Source organism: Apus apus, chromosome 3, assembly GCF_020740795.1.
Source record: "Apus apus isolate bApuApu2 chromosome 3, bApuApu2.pri.cur, whole genome shotgun sequence".
Lineage (NCBI taxonomy): Eukaryota > Metazoa > Chordata > Aves > Apodiformes > Apodidae > Apus > Apus apus.
In genome coordinates, this window is record NC_067284.1 from 25,263,830 (window position 1) to 25,285,777 (window position 21,948).

Sequence of the window (21,948 nt, forward strand, 5' to 3'; positions counted from 1 at the left end):
GAGGGGATGAAGGAGAATGGGGGGGGGGGGGGAGGTGACTGTGGAGAATTGGGTTACACAACTTCGGTGGTGGCCTCAGCCCCATCACTTGCCTTATCGCTGGAGAAAACAACTTCCCAATTATTCACTTCGCTTCTCATTAGCCCTGCGCTTTTTCGTGCTGGGAGAGAGATGCGAGCGTGTGTGTAAGAGAGAGGGAGGGAGGCTGCTTGCAGCTGAGCACCTGTCCCCGTTACAGCCTCTGCCTTCTCCCACCTCGCTCCCGGCTGTTTCTCACTGCCTCCGGGAGCACAGTTCCCGTGCTGTCTGTGCTCTCTGAGGCTCCCTTAACCCGTCTTGCAAAGGAGCTTTACATCGTTCCCACGATTTTATTTTCCTCACTGTTTTTTATGCGGTGTGGGGGTGTCTAGAGGGGGGTAGAACGGGTCGAGCCGATCGCGGCCCGGGCTGGTGGGCGAGGCTAGAGCCTTCCCTGTCCTGCAAGTGCCCAAGGCCGGGCTCCCTCGTCCGCCCGGGCGGATCTGCAGGGTGCCCTGCCTCTGGCAGTCTCTGGCCGTGATCCCCAGGGAGAGGCGGAGGCAGGCCAGCCCCCTCTGCCAGCAGCCGGTCGGGAGCTTTGTCCGATCCGGAGGAGCGGCTGCGGCCACCCCGGTGGCACCGCTCCTCTGCCCGGCTCCTGCCGCTGCCTGCGTTCACTAGGCAACGCCACCGGCTGGGGAAGGGAGCGCGGGGGAGGAGAGGAGCCCGGCTTTCCTGGGCTGTGCAACGGGCGGCTCCTGGAGGGGGGGGGCGTGTGCTCGGCGGCACACGCAGCCCCGGGCGGGCGGGGGCTTCTCGGCGTGACCGCCCTGCCCAAACTTCGAGCATCCTCCCCCGCTCCCGGTGCCCCGGTCCCTCGCCCGGGCGGGGCTCGGCAGCTTCTTCCAGTCCTTACACGTGCTGGGCAGCCCGGCGCTGCCCCGGGCCGGGGCCGGGCGGGCGAGGGAGCTCCGGGCCGGGTGGCCGCGCTGCCCGAGCCGCGGCATACGGAGCTCGGCTGCCCCGGGACCAGCTGCATCCGCGGCCGCGCCGGCTCCCGGGGCGGGACGACACCCGCGACTCATTTGTTAAATACACTGTAGCTGGTTCTGTCGTTTGACATTTAAGTGTTTTCTTTTCATGGCTGACAGCACATATGAAAAGCTGGAGGCTGGATCATGGTTATTCAGCGGAGATCCGACGTGTTTTGCTTACATACAAAGGCTTTGCTAGGAACATTTGGGCACTGCCTCTGATGCTGCTCTGCAGCGTGTAATTGTACCTCACCAAATGTAGAGCAGCAACACACCTACTAAAAGGCTACAAACTGACTTAATATTGAAGTCAAACAACAGGTAGAAGGGGAACCAGTGGGGACATTTGACATAATTCTTTCCCATTTACCTTCCCAGACAATCGAGCACAGATAACTATATTTAGTCAAATACTAAGGTGAAATTATAGTTTAGAGAGTGAAAGAACTCCTTCCATAGTAACATGAGTAGCCTAGGCTTTCAGGAACACATAAAATTTTAATTAATAGATCCCTAGAACTCTTTTGTTTTACCAGCACCTTGCTAGTGGAAAAAAAAATGGTAGTCACTGTGATAGGAATTCACCTCAGCTTTGGCTGGTTGGGGGGGGTTTGTGAGGGGAAAAAAAAAAAAGTGCTGTATTTCTGGAGCTGCTGCCACAGGCGTTCCCTTGTCTTTCAGTAAAGTGAGAGGTGGGCTGCTTTCCACATTGTTCCTGCTTATGAAAGGAAATTGAAACACTTTGTTGCCGTGCAATTTTCTGTAACTTTTTTAAGGGGCAAGAAGGGATGAAAATGAACATATGTCTTCGTTCCATGTGGTAGACTTGACGTGTGGTTCTATAAACTTCTTTGGACTCATTTTGTCTGACTTATGCATCTGAGTGTTTTAGAAAATATTTTGGAGATTCTCCCCTCTCCATTATGCTTTACACATCAAGGGAAATTAGAATAGGGTCACTTGAAATAACTGCTTTCCCGAAACTGCTTTTCCAGAAACTACCCTATCATAGCAGTTGTGCTGCAAGACAGGCAGCTTGGTATTCAGCTGTGTGTGTTTAAGTTGGGCTTATTTATAGAGCCATTTGCTAATTCTGATGGGTTATACCCCAGCAGAGGCCAACATAAAAGCCTATTGATTTGCTTGAAACATGAAACATGTCAGTATCATTCTGTGAAAATTCATACTGCTAGGGAGCAATTGGTAGATTTAGTCTGAAAGCAGACTAAAATTCAAGATAAAATATTAGAGTATCTTTCTGCTGTGGACAAGCTATTTTCAATGTAGGAATACATACTGCTTTTTTCTTAAAATCGTCCCAGTACATATTTTCAAGATCATAATAAAATAATAGAATAGTTTGGTTTGGAAAGGACCTTAAAGATCATCTAGTTCAAATCATTTCCTGGACTTGTTCAGAGAACCAAATACAACACCTCCATCGCCAACTAATTGCCTCAAACAAAATGTGTATAACCAGGCTTATGCACAGAGGTATCATTAAGATTAATGGAAATAGCAAAAGGAAAACACTTCTGCTCTTGAATTGAATCCACATAGTGACATCTACTGCTGAGGATTTTGTTTAAACAAAAACAAAAGCAAATAGACAACCAAAAAACCCAACAAACAACCCCCCTAAAAAAACCTCCAAAAAAACCCCCCAAAAATCCCGAAACAAAACAAGCAAACAAACAAACAAAAATAACAAACAAAAAACCACACAACCCCACTCCAAAACAAACCAGAAAGAAATAAACCTCAAAATGTTTTACGTACCCTCTGTTTGCTGCTATCACTTTTTCAAAATAATTGCTATGACTACCTTGCACAGTTGCTACTATGTCTAAGCCTTATTCCTGTTGGACCAAGAGTGTTTGTCTCTTTTAAAGTCATGTATTTTCTCTCACTCCAAAGCAGTGTTTCTCAGACTGTGAAGCTGGTCTCTCTAGAGAGGCTCCATTCTCTTCCAGAGAAGACTAAAGCAATCCTAGGGAAAATGAGCTGAATAAAGGGATTTTTGAACATTCAGCTGCAAAACCAAGTATTCAGTGGGTGCATTCCCCTTCCCCCAGCTAGTGAGGAACTGGTCATAAAAAGACAGAAAAGAGAATAGCCAGCTCTGACCACATACTATTTTTCTGTAAAAATGCACATATTTCTTTGATAAGGTTGGTATCTTTCCCAGTTTTCCATGTATATATATATATATAATGTCCTTAAGTCTATATTGGAATAGGAAATATGGTCAATTTAAATTTAATGTAGTGGAGAGTATATCAGTTTAATTAAGATTTCCTAAACACTCATTGTAGGCCTTTGAATCCATAGATGATAGTTAAATTCCCACTGTCAGCCAGTACAGGGTTATCAATTTCTCTATGAGTGGAATACGTTACTGGTATGAGAGGAACAGGACACTGGTGTGTGTGGAACGAGAGGTGCATGGTTTGAGGAGCTGGAGATGACATGCAAGCCCATGCAGATGCACACATGAACTTCAGGATATATTGCAGTCTGTGAGGGCACTTCAGCACTGGCTGTCATCTGTACGTACAGGAACCATTCTGCAGAATGCTTTCTGTTTTATTTTTCTGACTGTCACTCCCTTTATACAGACATGTATGATTCTGATCAGGCATGAGTATTTTGTCTGGGGGTGGCAGTTGTCATTTTTTCCCCTGTAGAATGCTTTTTCTATACAAACATGTAATCTAGCTCTTCATCGTATTATTACTCATATGGTAGTATTATTACATATGCATTGATATATGCAAGTTTTTTAAAGACATCTGTTGGACTTTGCCTCAATGCCACTTATATTCATGAAAACTTTGGCCCCACCAAATTAGAAACAATCTGAAACTGTAAATATTTTAAACAGAAACCAACACAGCCAAGGTTTACCATGCTCTCTAGAAAGCTTGAAAAACCCTGGGAACACTGATTTCAGCTTTTTCAAGACATGTGAACTGTACACTGCACATTAAACTTTCCCTGGAGAAGTAACCGCCTAATAGTGTGACTGTATAAAACTTACAATTAATTTAAAGATAATATGTAATTAAATTTTTGCTCAAATCTGTATTGAGCTGTCATGTCTCTTTGACCATGATGACATTATTCTGCTAGTAAACAGCTTTAAGTGTAAACACAGATATTGCAGTGTAATGCCAGGCTGCCTGTAACCAGCAGAGGGATGAAGTGTGGAAAGAGGACTTGCTGGTTTAGCTATACAGTCCACCGAAGCAGTAGCCTAAGTATTAAACATGATCTCTAATAAAACTTGGATGTACAATGAGATATAAATCAGGGTCACCGAATAAGAATCTAGCCTCTAGTACTCCATATGGCTGCAAAATTACTCAGATTAGACTGAACTAAATTTGATGTTCTTCCAATTTCTGCAGTGAACAAAGAATAAGAATCATATGGAAATTCTCCTAATAGGTATCAATCACTTTTACTTTTCTATGTCAGCTGCAATTTCCTTTAAGCTATTTTTATCAACCACTAACTTTTTAAATAGGAGAAAATGCCATTGATGCCTGAGGAAAGCTGTGAAATTTTTGTCCTCACACATCTTTGTTCTGGCTGGATGAAAGGCTTCACTCCACTATACGACATTTCTATTGCATTTAAGGAAACCTAGACTAGATTTGTTATAAGCGTTTCTCAGTGGAATAACTGCTTAAACAAATCATTTGGATTATTGCTAGTGTTAAATTGACACACAAAGGCAACATTTATGAGCTGCCTGCATTTATTAATTGAACAGTAAATGGAGGCACACATGCACTGAAAACTTCAAGAGTAATACTGGATCTTATTGCCAATAGCAAGTTTTACTTGCTCAAAGACAATATTTTTTTCCTGCATTTCTTACTCATATTAAAAAAAAAAAAAAAAGACAAGGTTAACTTGCCTTTTTACCTGGAGGGTATTTTCAATTAAAGGGCAGAGAAAGATTTAATTATTGTTATATTGCTGGTGATTAACCAGAATTCCTCTTGATTAATCAGAATATCGTCAATGATTTGCTTTTAGCAAAAGATGAGCAAAAAAAGTCATAATTTCTTGCAGTTATAATAATGCTTTAATTTCCAGCATAAAAATTAATCATGGTTTGTTACAGCTTTATAATTATTAAATTATGCATTTAACAATACATTCATGCATATTCTGAAACAGTGATTCTGCCTCTTTCAGCTTCATTTTTTGAGTCATCACTGCCAAGTGATAAAGGCAACTTCAGACCTATTCTTCTGGGCCCTATTCTGCTGTAGTAGAAGCTGAAATTTCTGTTTATGTCAGCAGTAGCTAGATTGGCCAGTTTTGAAAAGATTGCTTCTCTGAAGAAGGCAGGGTAGATACTGCAACTGAATAGTGAAGCCAGATCCCATTTAATATGAGCCCTCGTGGCTGACAATTTCTGACAGTGTTTACATCCGTGTATGAATGGGAAAAAAAGGAGAACTGAATTAATCTGAGCAATCAACCTTGAAAATACTAAAATATCTATCTATATATTGAAGCAATTTGTTTTTAAACAGTATCTCTGTTATCTCCAAGTGTGGTTTCATCTGACCTCTACCTTGCTTCCTCTTTTTTTTCTCTCTGCTTTTTCCTTAAAGAAATTGTGAAGGACAATATACAGAGAAACTTGATATCATTTTAATCTTCGAATGTTTTATGTCTCTCTTACAGTATCCTGTGGATACTGAAGCACAGAAGCATGTGCCGTATTCATGTATCCATTTTACAGTGGCTTTCCAAAAGAAGCATTTGCAGCACTGCAGCTGACACAGAGCTGAATAAATAATAATGAATAAAACTTTGTGTGCAGTGTTTGTTTTGCAAACTTGCATAAAATATGGTCAGCATTTTAAAATTACATTTTCAGCACTTTCTTCACGCCTTATTCTCAATTTCAAGGCAATTACTTTTTCATGCAATTTTGCCAAACATGAAGTTTTTTCTTTTCTGAAAGTTTTACTTGTCTTTTTGGTTTATTTGGTTTTGGTTGTTGGTTGCTTTTTGTTTGTTTGTTGTTTGTTTGGTTTTTTTGAGTCATTTCTAAACCTGTATGTGAGGTTTTTTGTTGAAATGTTCTTACAATTCTGCTGTTCACAGCAAACTCTTGCCAGGTGACAGAGAACAAATATGGGGCTAGGGATATATCTTTTCCTCATCTTATGATTTGTAGATCAAATTTCACCATAAATAATTGTTTGCTTCCTTTGACCTGTATTACTGTATCATGTTCACATACAAAACCCAAGAGAACACAAATACCTGAACTTATATTTTGCTTACACTGGTGCTGAAACACCAGCAATGAACAGTGTGCTGGAAACCACGGGGAAGCTGGCCTTGCTCTGTATTTGAAGCTCAGGTTCAAGGGCTGGCCTAAACACACTGGGAACCACAAACAGGATATTTTCTCTTTAAAATAGTATCCCAGCTATAGCCTGGATTTAAAACATCTTCTCTGTGCTTGCTGCTGAAATGGATGGGGGAGCTTGGCTCGCACTGCTTAGTGTATCCAAAGTACAGAAATGAGAGCTTAGTCTTGGCTTTGAGCGTTCTGCTTGAGCTAGACCTTTTCCTACATGAGTGCATCAGGGTTCAGTCTGAACTTAAGTGGGTAAAACACAAATTCAGCTGTAGCTTGAGACCCACATCAGAGTGTCAGTGTCCCACACAGCTGGAGCCGCAAGGAACAGGGAAGTGGTTTTGTCAGGAAGCAGCTGATGTTAGGAAGCAAGCAACTAGATATCACAGGAGTACATGTGAGTGCTGCTGGAACCTGTCTTGCCCTGAACTGTACAAATAAAATGCAGGTGACTGGGGGGATACGAAAAAAGTAAAGAAGGAGTGATGCTTCTTGCACAACAGTGAAGTTTTTTTAAATACGCTTTTGATCATAATAATAAAAAAGCAAACTTTAACTTATTTTTAGACAAATCTTACATACTTCTGGTTGAGAAACAAATGGCCATGACAAATCACACTGTTCTCAGTAATATCTGTGGGATATCAATGCAGAATCTGACTGCTTCCCAGTGACTAAGTACACTATTTTAGCTTTGCCCCAGCAGCCAGATTTTCTATTGGTATCCTGCTGATGTTTCTTATAATACATATATTGAGTCATACCAAGCATTTTTTGGGGAAAAGCTATTTTATAATTCACTTTTAGAACCCCAGTACAATCAACAACTGCTAATATCACAGTCTGTGACATTCTGCCTTTGTAGATATCTCTCTTGAGAAATTAAATTGATTTTCTTTATCTTAGCACATAAATATACCCAGTGCACACTCTGACCCATTGTTTTCCATGTCTCAAACACTAAAGAACTCAGTGTTACTAGATTTCACAAAATCAATAGTGGCAGCAGTAGTAACATTTTAGTCATGAGATATACTCAACAATTTCTGTCCTCCTTTCCTGTGAAATCTATGTAAGAGAGGATTTACCATGGTATTTAATTAACATAAATGCAAATGCTGAAATTCTCCTTTCTTCTTTACAGGTACATAATGTAATTAACTTGAAATAAATCTGCCATTTTGTAGGGAAAAAGCATTCTCCTATGCAGAACTAGGTATGTTGGACATAAAATCTAGCAGTCAGCTGAATAGTTTGGGTTGCTGTATGTCAGATTCTGACCAGTTAGAACCTGGTCTAAAGACTGTGGAGCTCACAGAAAAAAAAATTAAAAATCTTATTAGCCTTAATGGACTTTGAATCTGGCCTTTATTGTAGTCACATATCACACAGAAAAGTTGCATTAAAACAAGGATGCTGGAACATATCTAATAATAATAGAGAAAAATCAAACTCTTAGTTATTAATATGAAATGTTATGCAAGCAATCATAGAACTGCCATTTATATTCAAGATACATGATGCCTCAAATTTTTTAACCTATCTGAAGTGTATCTCACTCCACTGGCTTTCCCTAGTTATGTAATTTCTTTGGTTCTGAGGAGAGATTAACCTTTAATTGCTTTCTTTAGAAACATTTAATAAACAGACTGATTTCATGTAAGATGATCTATGCAAACAGCAAAGAAGGATTTCTACAACTCATGTTGCCATGACAATTTGGATTTTTCTTGTCAACTCTTGAGAAGCTCCAGAGTCATTTCTTTAAAGCAATGAATCAGGAAATATTTTGGAAATTGAAGTTTCTCTCTTTTTTCAGTTTAGTATACTTTAACACAGAGAGGAGCCTGACCCAAAATATTTTAAAATCTACAAACAAGAACTATTGCAAAAAATGTAATATCATTAAACCATCTTCATGTATTTCTGGTCATACACCAGCAGAGAAGCTGATTTCAAATACATTATCAAGTTATTTAGATTTTGTTTATTAACTCTATGATAATAATAAATAGTCACCATAAATCCAGTAATGAATAATGAAGAGTGAAGAGGCCAGCTTACAGCTGTCATTTTGTTTTTCATGACAGTATTTTATCTTGCAGCTATTTTGAGGAAATTAGATTACAGAAGTATTAAACAACAAAGAAGCACTAATCATTTTATTTTTGTTACAGTTCCAATTATAAAATTACTTAAGTGAATGAGGAATAAAATCAAAAGGCTGTTGTCCGCATATTTAAATTACTGTCCAAGATACTTCCCGTTTACAATGTTATTACTGATCAAATTGAACTTCCCTCTTTTTATTTGTTTTAAGTTAAATGGTTTGTTATGAAAGTGCCTAAAACTAGTCCAAAGAAATTTCTTAAGAAATAAATTACTGACTTAAAGAGGTATTCTTTAGTTTGCTGTTAGAAGTGAGGGAACCGTGGTAAATGAAAAGAAGAAAACGTGAAGTGCTGTTCTGCTGGGAAAATAAGTTTCTCTGTATAGAAGACAAGCAAAGTAGATCAGTAATGGTTTTCTTTTTAAAATGTTCCTGGCAGATGATGGCTACTGTGTTGGTGTAGTTTGTTTACTGCTTTGCAATGGATTTGAGATGAGTCATATCACATTAGAAGGAAAATTGAGAAGTTGTTTTGTTGAAGTGAATGCAGCTTTTTCTTTTCATATAGACTCAAATTATTAGTTGTCTTTAAACAAAGACAACTAATTGATTTTTTTTTAGTGTTGATTCTTGTTGTGTCCATAAATCTGAGTTGCTGTTGCTAGAAATGGTAAGTCCAGTTCTATAATTTCTATATACTGAATCAGGTGACTGAGCTGGAGTCTCCTTTAAGTTAATCTCACACATCTTCAAAGTACCAGCCATTTTCTTGTAGCACTAGTTTGGAGCACAACAGGCATAGTTGTTTTTTGCAAGCTTTTCTATGTCCTTGCTTTCAGAGTGTGAGTTGACTGAGTAAGAACTATAGGATGGGTCCTCAAGATTGTGTGTTGTAGAGAAATCTTTATTTCTATTTTATTTCCTTACTGAGTTTGTAAGTCCCCTTTACTGGTAATGCACCTCAGTGTGTCCACAGTGTTACAGTGAAGTGGTACTTACTTATGTGAATATTTGATAAAAAAGTAGACTTGTGGGTGGAATACACTTACGATACATCAGGTCATAGGCATTCAGCATTAAAAACAACCTTATTTTTCCAAAATACGTGATGAAAGAGGAGATTCATTTACATAGTGAACAATAAAAGCATCTGCCAGAACGTATTTTACCTGCAAAACAAGTTTTACTGTCAAGTTCAAGGATGCTGGGAAGGGGGCAGAAGGTACTGTTGTCAAGAGCATAGATTTGTATTTTTATTTTTAGGAGTGCAAAATATCTGCTGTTCCTTCTGCTGTAAGAGAAAACCGCAGATCACAGCACTTTTTAACATCAAGGAATTTGTACTGTACTTAGTTTTACACTTGAGAATCATCATAATCTGAATGCAGTATAGTTCTCTGAAGAGAATGGATAGACAATAATATTCAGCATTCAATACTGCCATCTCCCAGGTTGTATCTGAATTAAACAAAGTTTTCAAATCTACAATTGTTTTGGGGTTTTCTTTTAAGAAGGTGAGATTCCTCAAGGGTAGCTGTGGTTTGTTTTCTCTCTAAAATTTTGTACTTAAGTAATTCTGTTGACAAAAAGAACCCCTAGATGTGATGTACTCTGGAACAAAATGTTTGTAATTACAAAGCAAACATTAAAAGCAGCAGCAAATCAGAATTTGGAGTGAAGCCAACTCATAGACGACTGGCTGTATGGGATAATGGAGGCTGTTGTCCTGGCCCAGAATTAAAAGCAATCAGTTCCACCTCCACTTTATTTGCTCTATGAGTATTCATAATTTGTATATTTATCACATATTGATGGTAACTGATTGCAGTTCCTTGGGCCTCTATTTTTCTTTCTAAGAAGCAAGCTGTTTGTAAAGGTTGAGGCAGGCTATGGTGGAAAAAAGTAATCTACTCAGTATTAGCACTGTAGGCTAAGCATCTAACTTACCTTTGATTTTATTGTGCATTGCTCTATAGACTGTATTTGCAGGATGGAGAGATTCGTGCAAATGTTTCGATGTGCTTTGTCACATAGTGCCTGTACTTTCAGGTACAGTCTTGTAAAGCAGAAGCATTTTGTGCAACTGCCTCAGCAGCAGTTTGCTTCTCAGATCTACTCAGTCACACTGCTGGTGTCTAGGTACTATCCCAGAAGAGCTATGTCCATGAGGATCAGGTCCCCTGAGGGGAAAAATCAATTAAAAAAATAAACTACTCTTTGACACTAGAATGATAATGTAGTGCCTACTGTGAAAAAATAAGCTATTGTGGTGACAGAAACTGTGTCAGGTGAAGGATGGGCATTCAGCACAGAAGACAGCATAGGCAGCTGATGGAAATCTTATATTTCATTGACAGACTCTCCAGTAGTACCACTGAGGAAGATAAGCTATCTCAAAAAAAAGAGAAAGTACATGTGAAAAAGCATGACAATATGTAATGGGGGTTTCAGTCAGGGCTATTCTGTTTTTTCAAATCAGTCCTTACATTCGTAATTTGCCCTCTTTCACTCAGTTATTTTCTAGGATATTTTGTCTATTATTATATTTATTCTTTAAATGAAAGTTCAGTAGGCATTGACATATGTATCATGTGATTTATTAAGTTGCTTTATGGTAAATCATAGAGGATTAGGGAACCACTATACAAAGGGCTGTATGAACACAGAGAAAATGAAATGGACAACATGAACAATGTTGTGAAAGGAAACTCAAGTCTGGGGAATGTTATTTCCTGCATGATCAGAATCAAGCAGAGAGCCTTATCGTCTGAAACAGCCCATAGCAGTTTCATGCTGCCCTGTATTTTACAGAAGACATGGCCCAAATTAGTTCTCTCTCATACATCAATTTCTGATCTCCATTCCTGGTGTTTGTCTTACTGAAGAACAATGCATAATCACCTTCCCTTAACGTCTCCAGTAACAGAGGCATACTGGTGTGGTCTGAGCCGAACTGGTAATACAGCTGAAAACTTGACATTTCTGCTGGCAAGCACTCTCAGTGAAAGCCCTGGTGCCATGGCTGTGCAGGTCAGATGTGGTCTGATAAACAATAACTGGTGCCCTCATGGGCATGGTAGTTGTTGCTGAGCTGATAAACAGAATTTATGACATGCTGAAAATAATGGCTTTTTTCTCATAGGGCTGGCAAATCTGGAACCATCAGATTTGTAACATTCAATACTTTACCCTCACTGTTGTTTTAAAATGTTCCTTTTGCAGACCTAATAATCTTTCTTGTTCCAGTCACTTTGTAATTTCCTCCTCTGCTGAAGGAGTATCATCCACAACATCTACTTTGTTACCCTCCAAAGTGACTGTTTAACATCCTCATGGGAAAAAGCACCCAGGGTCTAATCTGTGATGACTCTTGCACTGGGAGCAACCAGCAGAAAGGCTGAAGATGGTCACAGGGCATTCCTGAGACCTGATGAGCTAGGTCAGGGATATAAGCTATGCCCAAATTTTGTGCAAGTCCCATGAATTTGGTTAAGTTTCAGTCTTCACATATTTAAAAATGCAAAAAGTGTCACATCAAATTGGACCAAAGTAAACTCTCTCTGACAATGGCCATGGAATGAAAATGCATGGAAAAACTGCAGAAAACAAGATATGGAAAGCCTTATATCTTAGCATCCTCTGACCAGTTTAGGGAACTCTTAGCCAGAGGTTGTCTCTATGTCCAACATCCATCAAGAAATTTAACCTTCATTAATCTATTCTTAAACCTATTCATAATTCAAACTACCACACTATTTTATGACAATCTGATTTACAATTTAATTCCTGCTGTGCAGAAAAGCACTGTGTTTTGCTTGTTTTGAAGCTTCTACCTGCTCATTTCACTGAGCACTTCCAGCTCTTCGGAAATACTTCAGCCTGCACAGAACTTTGCATCTGATAGGTGGGAAGGAGTGATATGAATCTGTAAAATACATACTTTTCCATAAATCTAAAAATTCCATATGGATATTAACTAACTTCAAGTAATACTAATGTATGATTCCCAAATGCATTTCTCATAATTTTTAATGATCATGATGTGTAGTCAGTGTTGCTGATGCACTTAGAATAATTGTCTGTATTTCATTTTAAACAGCCACTTCCCTATATCCCACTGTCTCATTACCTCATTTTTATTCTCATAAATAATATTTTTATTGTTTTCTTTCCAGTAAGTATTAAAGACTGTAAACAGTGACTATCTGAATGACAGTGATGTTCAACATTTTGTTCTATGAGAGATTTCTGGATGGGCAGCAGTGAAACTGCTTAGAAAATTAGGGCCTGGAAAGAAATTAATACAAAAAACCAAGTGCTTAGTGATCTTTCCCACTGACATCAACTTCCATGGAGTGCATTAGTAGCTCATTGGTAATCTAAAGTGCACTGCATAGTAGCTTCATCTTGCATATATGCTGTTTGCCCCTCTGTAATCCAATGTATCACTGGTCACAGGTTCTATCTTGAGGGTATCCTCCTTCCTGGAACAAGCAAAAAGTCTGGTGAAAACTGGTGGGGGTTGTGACAAACTTGAGTGATGGGATCTCATGAAGGATTTGGTTTCTGTGGAAATTAGGGGAACCATGCAAGAATTTCTGTTAGAAAAAGTTTCAGAGGAGGTCCATTATACTGAGAATGCTAAAATCATGTCATCCTCCTAAGTCAACCAATTTCCCCCCTCCCAAGACCCAGATCTAGAACAAATTGAAACAAACAAACAAACAAACAAACAAAATAATTGAAAGTTCTGCCCCTAGATAGCAAATTATCTCAATCCTTTAATTAGCAATATATTCCATGGGCTCCAATCCATAGCTTTCTGATTTTAACTGCATGTTGAAAAATCTGTCACTGTCCGAAAAAGAATTGTTCTCTTGTTCTTTACAGCAGCTTCCTACACATGCTTAAGCTGGATCTGCCCTTCTCCTTTATTCTCCCTCTTCCTCTTTGGACTGTCTGTAGAAAAGCCTGTCAACATCATAAAACAAAGTGATGGGAAGAAATAATTAGCAAAAACATAGCTGACCATTATGAACAAGAGTAGCATGAGACAGTAGAAACCAGGATCTCTTTAATATTAGGAAGTACTGCATGACTTTTCTTGCTCCTTCATTCTGAAAGATTCTACTTCATTTCCATAAAAGAGAAATTTCTGTATATTTATTTATAAGAGTCTATTCAGCAAAGGAAAGCAATAATTTCTCCTGTCCTCTGCGAACAAAATCATTGCCTAGCTTTTGAGAACTGGCAATAACACAAGTTTCAGAAAAACGACTGGAAAAGGACAACATCTGAGCAAGATGTAATGTATCTGATGTACTGCAATTGAAATTTCTAGTGAGACAAGGGAAAGATTAAGTTCTTGGAGTCAAACTGTCTTAAGGGGATAACAAAATATTTTTCAAACAATTTTTGTTTCCTGCTTGATTAGAAAAAAATCAAACTTTCATTACAATGAGAAGATGCCTTAACAGCTAAAGATTATATTAAAAAACAGATGAAGTTTACAAATAGATACTGTGTTTAATTAAAAAATAATTGCTCTTTCAGGTAGCAGTACTTTAATACTAGTTTGGGGAGACATAAAAAATTGTGTAGTCCTGTGTTTGTATATTAAGCTTGTCTCTTTTATGTAAAAATTCCATATCGAATATCTCAACCACTTTCAATTGAAGGATCAAATGGCATGTGCTTTGAGTTGCTTGAATTGGTAGAATAGTATTTCATCAGAGAAAATGTATTATTATTTTTTTTTTTTATAAACTATAACATTCCTTATTGTTATGTTGCTGTCATTGTCCTTCAATACCTGTATTTCATTCTCTCTGCCTAGAATAGTTTTTAGTTAGTATAGTGGTATGTACCTGAAAAAAAAATCCGTAAAATAAAAACCTACTGATGATTCTGATGCAATATAACTTATTAATTCAAGAGCTAGGTCTGAGATGTGCTGAACTCTGCAGTTCCTAATTAATTTCATGGACGTTAAGGACACTCAGCGGTAAATAAATACAGAGAAGAATTTAAGCATCAAGGTCTCCTTTTATTGTGGAGATATTTACATCTAGTACTTAGATTACTGAACTAACACGCAACGGCTACTTTAACCCCAGAAACACTCAGATTTACACATGCCTATTTTTCATTAGAAAATTTCCTTTTGAGCCTAAAATTACATTTCTGAGCATACTTGGAGCATTTGCATATTGTCAATTTGTATAGGACTGTTATTGAACAGTCTTTGTGATATTAAAAATATATGTTTTTCCATAGGGATAAAGCTGATTGGCTTTCTTTAAGTGTGCCTGCCAACTTTGGCCTTACGTAAAATATTCCTGGGGATGGAAGTGGTGCCCTCTCAGTTTCCCACAGTAGAGAGAGTAATTTAACAGTTGCTAGATTCCTTTTCCCTGAGAAACTTAAAACCTGTCTCTTCCTTTTTTTCTGGCATATACTGTGACTGCCCTAGGCTCTCCCCTGTTGGTACAATGAAGGTTTCCAGTTAAAGTTTCCTTTGGAGGTAGAAGGTTTGGGTTCCAAACCTTGCTTAAAGGAGCTCAACATCAAATTTTAAAAAAGCTGCTGTAACAGTAACTGGACTCCTACTGGTCCTCTCTTACTCGGAGAACATTACTTGTCACATCAGAGTCATGCTCCCAGTTGGGTTTCTCTCCTGCTCAGTGAATATTAAATTATTATATGAAAAGTGGAACTGTAAGTAGTACACCTGAAATACTGCTCTGGGGTTCATTTGCCAGGAAACACCTAAGAGATGGGTGCTGCAATACCTATTTTCAGATCATTTCAGGAAATAATCAATAACTTTTATCATTAGGGACTTAAGAATCATCATGCTAAGCCTTTCAAATAAAATCTACGAAGAAATCTTACCAAGAGAGGTATGCTATTATCAGGGGGATTGATTTGTCCTGTGGTTGCTATTTGTTTGAGACCTAGGCAAATTTTTTTTTTCTTCTAGTACAAAGTGTTCAGCACCACTGAACTCATATCTGCCACATCTCTGCTGGCATCATCATTGATGTGGGACAGATGAAAAAGTTTATGCGTAGGTATAATGCTCCCATTTGAACTTGCATTCATTAGTCTTAAGGTGCCCAGTTATCATAGTAAATACATGTGTGTAGGTGTGTTTGAGAGAGAGAACTGCATTTGAATCTTGTGATTCAATTCTTTCACTGTTTAAGCTTTATCCATTTTTCTAATAATTTAAGAAGCTTTTCCCTTTTTTCTTGAGTGCAGCAGTCACAGCAAGCTGCTGCCACACAGGGAGTTGTCCCGTCTGAAATATTTCACCCTAATCCATTGAAGTTCTGCAGCTCAAGTCCATGACCTTGAACTTCAACCAAGGATTTCCAAAATACCAGAGTGATGTACTGGCAGTGCATTGTCCTGCTTATCAGCTGTGATGCTATGTGGTTTTTCACCTTAAGGCACAGGGAGACACTGGAAGCCACAGGTGTGTAAATTTATCACAAAGTCCATTTTCCTCAGGACGACACATTGCATTTTGACTCCCTGTAAGTGGAAGAATGCATTTGGAACAGCTTTTGGTAGCTATTCCACTGCACTGATTAGAACACTCTGACAAGCTCCTTCTCACCTTCATGAATGCAAAGTTACCAAAATCTTTTTAATTTTAGCACTTTTGGAGAATGCCCCAGCACGCTGTATTTAAATAAAAATAGTTTGTTCCATTTTACTACATGTAGTAAAATAGTACATACACATGGACACATAAAAAAAACAACCCAACAACACAAGAAACAGCATAAATTATGCACTTTTTGTTTGTCTCAACAAAACCAGTTTTTGAAAACATAACTTTAAACAGCTAGTAATGAAATCTGGAGAGAAAAATGCTATTTACTGACCAGATTTAAAACAGGTCTGTCTAGGGAAGATCTTTGCAGATTGAAAAAAAGCGAGCAAATGTTCACAAAAGATTGAAGACAGTCCCAGAAACTATACATCAGTGAATTTAACAAGGATTGTGGGGAAAATTAAACTACCATAAGGCAGTGTGAAAGAACAGCTTGAAAATCAGTTTGATTAAGGATAACCACCATAGATTCAGGCAGGGGAGGTCATGCTTAACTAACCTGCTGGAGTTCTTCGAAGATATTACTGGTGCTGTAGATAAGGGAAATTCAATGGCTGTAGTCTACTTGTAAGCTTTTGACAAGGCACCACATCTGAGATTAATGGCTAAGAGAAATTATTTTGAAAGCAAAGAAACTGTTGGATGGATAATTAGTTTAGGCGTAGACCACAAAGGGAAAAACTGGAGAGAGCTTCTGAGGAGCCAGTGTTAGGAATTCTGTTGTTCAAGATAATGCAGGTCTGAATGCAAGTGGTGGAAGGAGAATTTGTAGCTTATGAAGGAATTAAAAGCATAGCAAAAAGCGCAGAGCAATGTGATCACATGCAAAAGGTTTTGTGTCATCTATGTAACTTGTCCAGTAAAGTTAAACAGAATTTGGCTAGGGGATTATGCAATAAGTAATCTAGGAACACAAAACCAAATTTAAAAGTTCCTACTGAATAAAACAATCATCCTATGTATTAAGCAATAAAACAAACTGGGAATTATTGAGGAAATAAATTGAAGCCACCAGCCCAGAGCAAAGCAGCATTTTAAAAGGTCAACAAGATGCAAAGATGTTTCAGAAGACAGAAAACATATCAAAGAAAACAAATAATATTGTTAATCTACACAAAACTGTAGTAAAAGCATCTCTAGGACATGGTCTACAATACTGCTAATAGTTGTTCAGGGAAAAGAATATTTTCATGCTGGGATTAATTGTAGGGAAACAAAGGATATAAGATCCTAATAGCTGAACTGTAAAGAACATTAAAGAACCTCAGGTTTTTTACTGTAAACCAGGAAAATATATGATGTTTTTTATTATAGTAGGACCCAGAGATCCTAGTCTAAATTAAGGTCCTATTGTGTTAGGCATGCTAATGGAAGACAGGACCTTCCTGTGCCAAGGAACTTATAATAAAATGGCTTAACTGTACAGATAAGAGGAAAAAAAGACACAAAGGATGCAGTAATTTATCCGAGAAGGTCTGCCTGAATTGTGGTCTAGAATTTATATTTTATGAGTCCCAAGTCAGTATTTTGTATAATGAGTTACCTTATTCCTTTATAGGTGTAAGGATTTTGCTTAATATGAGGTAGAAAACCTAGGTGATTATCTCTTTTATAAATATATGTAGGCTAGAAATAGAAAATTCTTGGTCTGCATTTTTTCAGGTCTTAACCTAAGTCTCTAATTCCACAAACCACTACTTATATCAAATAAAGATTAGATTAAATTATTTAGGAATCTCTATATTAATTCCTAAATATTTGAAATCCAGAGTAAAAGATACATAGTAATTTTAAAGGGGAAATACTGAAATACTATATCAGTCCAATAGGCATTTGCTTTTATGGGAGAAAAATGAGGGAAACAAAATTAACAAAAAAATATGGGAATGGCTTTTTTTTAAAAAATAAAAATTAAAAAATTAAGATGGACTTAATTTATTCCTAAATTATCTCTGCAAAGAAAGAAAAATATTCTCAGAATATCAGCGTTTCCCCCTAGCTATGGAAAGTTTCTTTGCTGTATGACTCAGAGCTTTGAAGTTCATCTATTCTATCTTTTCTTTTACATATATATTCACTCTTAAATCTAGGGCTATATCCAAAAAGGGACTTGGCTGCTACAGCACTAGGAGCCCTGGTTCCTAACTTCAAACATCTGGTCCCCAAAAATGAAACCAGAAGTCCATGATAAGCTTTTTTATTTTGGGGGAAAATCTAGGCATCTTGGAATAGAATCATAAATAGGCACCAAGCTGGGTGTTTGTAGCAGGAGATAAATACACCCTCTCCCTTCCTCCTCTAGGAGAGAAATGTTTCGTTCAGCCCTGTGTGAAGGAAAGAATTCTTTCCTCCTAGATTCTGACTTCCTAGCTGTCCTCTTCATAAACCATAAGACAAGCCATTGTAATTTTGATTTTAAAATATGATAACATGAAGAGTCTTAGCTGGCTTTTCCACTCTTCAGTGCAACACAGTCATGGATATAGCACCCTCACTGCTTCAGTACCTATGTCTCTCAGAACAGAGGGAACAGAGCAGAAAGGGACTGCCTCTGGCAGCACTTCTTTACTAGCCAAAACAGGCAATGGTAGCACCTCCTTATAATAGATACTCATTGAATATGCCTGTACACCAGACTGCATGAAGAACTTATTCCAAGGTTTACCATTCTTTGCTCAGGTGATACATAGTCTCCTGACTGGTGGTGACAGTAGATCCTACTCCTAAACCTTCATGTTATTCTTTGTATGGCTTAGACTCATGTAAAATATTCCTGGTCTTCTAGTCCAAGCAAGTTTTATTCAGTGAGCTTTGCCAGGTGAACATGAGTCAATGAAAACATTGGTGGCCTTAGTTTAGTAACAGTTCTGAACCGAGTCATCTACTGTAGCATTTGTAGTCAGTACTGAAGGATGAACTATGCATGAGGGATGATGCAGTTTGAAGGTAAGGAACTCTCAGGAGCTCGGGTGAAGGGCATTTTATGCATCTATCTCCTCTCGTGTTAATCCTGATCATGAACACTGGTAGGCATAAGGAACACAGCCTTCCTTTAGGGCTTGTTTCACTTAGATTGAAACAAATTTTGGATGTGGAGGATTTGGGAGAGAATAATGGTATCCTACTGATATCGTCAGGCTTCATGGGAAGTTTTGGGCTCTAAAACATCCTGTAAGAAGTTACTTACACTTTATATGAAGTCATTGGAAAAACTCAAGCATCATAGAGTTTACATGCTTCCAGGTTATGGCAGAAATATTTTTCAGGGAACTGGTCTGGGGGCTTCTGTTCCAGTTAAGCCTTAACCTTTCTTTTCAGCAGGGAAAGTGCTGCGTTGCAGGTGCAAGAGTGTGGCACAAAGCCCCCATGCCACGGCCATGCAACAAGCTGAGCGCAGTGGGGAGACCAGCAGCCAGGAATGCTGGTGGAAGGGCTGGGACACCAGTGAGGAGGCTTGCAGGTGGGAAGGTGGAAATCTGGCTCTTTTCCTCTCTCCCTCTTAGAAGACGCAGAGTCAGAGGGAGGCCTGCAGCTGTGACTGCTGTCAAAGACAGGGTCTGAGTTTTATTGGTCAACTTTGCTTTTGACTTCACTACAGATACAACTGGAGTTTGGGAAATTATTTTTCCTCAGAGATGAAGAAGTGCATTTCAAATTTTCTAATTAGATAGTGCGTGTCTTTTTCTGAACCAAAAAGAAATCCAGGTTAACATCTTGCAGAACAGTTTTTATGGAACACTGACAGCAAAAACTGTTCCTTGAAAAGGAGAAAATGAGTACATGTATTTGATGCAGGGTGTTATAACTGAATAGAGGCATACTATTTTCTATTTACCATTTCTTTTTCTGTGTACTTATTCTGTTAACACTAAAGTAAAGCAGAACATTTCTTTATAAATATCTTGAGAATATCACCTATGGTAGACAGCTTATTAATCATTAGCTGCTTAAAACACTCAAGTTTAGAGATCTGTCTTAGCTATTTATATTTTTAAAAAGGCAAATTATTTTTAGGTCATGCTTCCAAACCATATTTACTTAAAAAAGAAAGCTGATAAATTGTTTACTCTGGCAAGAGAGCATAAATTTAAAATCAGATTTTAAGTGAAGAGATGTATCATTTATGTGACAGCCTTCCTTGTTTTTCCCAGTTAAAAATTCTTCCAGAGATAAGCAGCTGAAAAACTTTTAAAACCCTAGTATCTTAACTATACCTAATAAAGTTTTAAGCTTTTGTAACTCAAAAAAGCAAAGATATCACCACAGATTTGTCTAGGGTCCAGCAGTTAGAGAAATCTTACAGTAGTTCTTTCTGCATGTCAGAATTTCTATCCAGTTCAAAACGTGATTGATCACTGACAAAAAATTTGCTGTGTGTTTTGCTTGGCCTACTCTGTATACAAAGTATTATTTTAGAAATTACTTGCATTATCTCCAAGTTGTCTCAACTGTTCCTATTTTTTGAAACAATTCCAGCAGTTTCAGACACATTGTATTCCTATAAAATGCGCATCTTTTTAGTTTGAGAGAATGAAGACCTGCCATCCTAAAAGCCTGAAGTGAAGTTACTGCTTGCTTTCAGAAAATACTGCTATGACCCTAGCTATTTTCCCTAAATTATTTTACTAGGATAAGAGGACTCCACTGGATATTATTTGACACATCAGGACAGATATGAAACAATCAGAAAGTACAAAAGGTGAGATTCCAGAGGGAAAAGTATGATTTATACAACTTACTGCTTTTTCATACACATTTAAAAGTTCACTTACTGGATAACAAAGCAAAAAACCTTTTGACCACTCCACAGAGAACAGCAACAGTCAGTCTCCTGTGGAGCTCAGTGGACAGTGAAGTAAATTTTTTAAAGGTAGGATTTAATGGCTATAAAATGTTAATCTGTCTGGGTGGTTTAGGAATCAAAATCTTATTTTCAAAGTGATTTGGACATTTAGTGTTATGTCCCACTAAAGGATTCAGGTGCTACAGTGAGTAGAATCAAAAGATTCTCTCTAGGAAACAGACTCCCTGCACTTGTTTAGGGAATATTACATGCCTGAGAACAGAGCCCCAAACAGCAGCAGCCTGAATGGACAGCATCCAACAGACAGCAATTAGAGGGTGTTTTGGTCCCTCAAAACATCAGAGAATCACACATCCTTTTTTTGCAACTCAGCTGCAGAAACCTCCCCTGAATCAGGGTGCCTAGATGTTTTCTTTCCAGAAAACCAGTCAAGGTCAGTTTTTAAAGGACTGGTGCCAGAAGGGGAGGGAGTAATACTGTGGTCTTTACAGAATGATGACTAGTTGCAGCATACTCCAAATGTAATTTCTTTTTGCCACAATAGAAGTTTTATATCTATACTTCTTATTCCCTTTGAAGTTACTCTACCCATTAATCTCAGGCACGTGGGTTGTGCTTCCTGCCAAAACATTTCTGCTGTGCAGAAAAGCATTCAGGATACCTTGGGTCAGTGAGGCACATCTAGAAGCAGGAAGTTTGGGAACTCATGTGGCAAGAACCTTTTTTATTTTAACAAACAACATAAACAAATAATCATGGCCAAAGGACTGATTCTTTGATTTTCCCATTCCTTAATAAAAATCCAGATTACCAGATTATAGTGTCATATGTCATGCTCTTTCTCAGCAGAGGACTGTTTATATATGCCATACAGAATTAGGCAACTTTAAAAGGAGAGGCTGAGAACAGACATTGTGTTTAGGATACCACTAAGATGATGAGATGTTTATTTGAATACCTCTA

The 21,948-nt window shown here is 38.2% G+C and overlaps 1 protein-coding gene across 1 annotated transcript in view; it reads left to right on the forward strand.

The window, feature by feature from the left end:
• Positions 1 to 21,948, forward strand: part of CSMD1 (CUB and Sushi multiple domains 1) — a 1,033,138-nt gene that overhangs the window by 744 nt on the left and 1,010,446 nt on the right. The gene's annotated exons all lie outside the window — the stretch shown is intronic.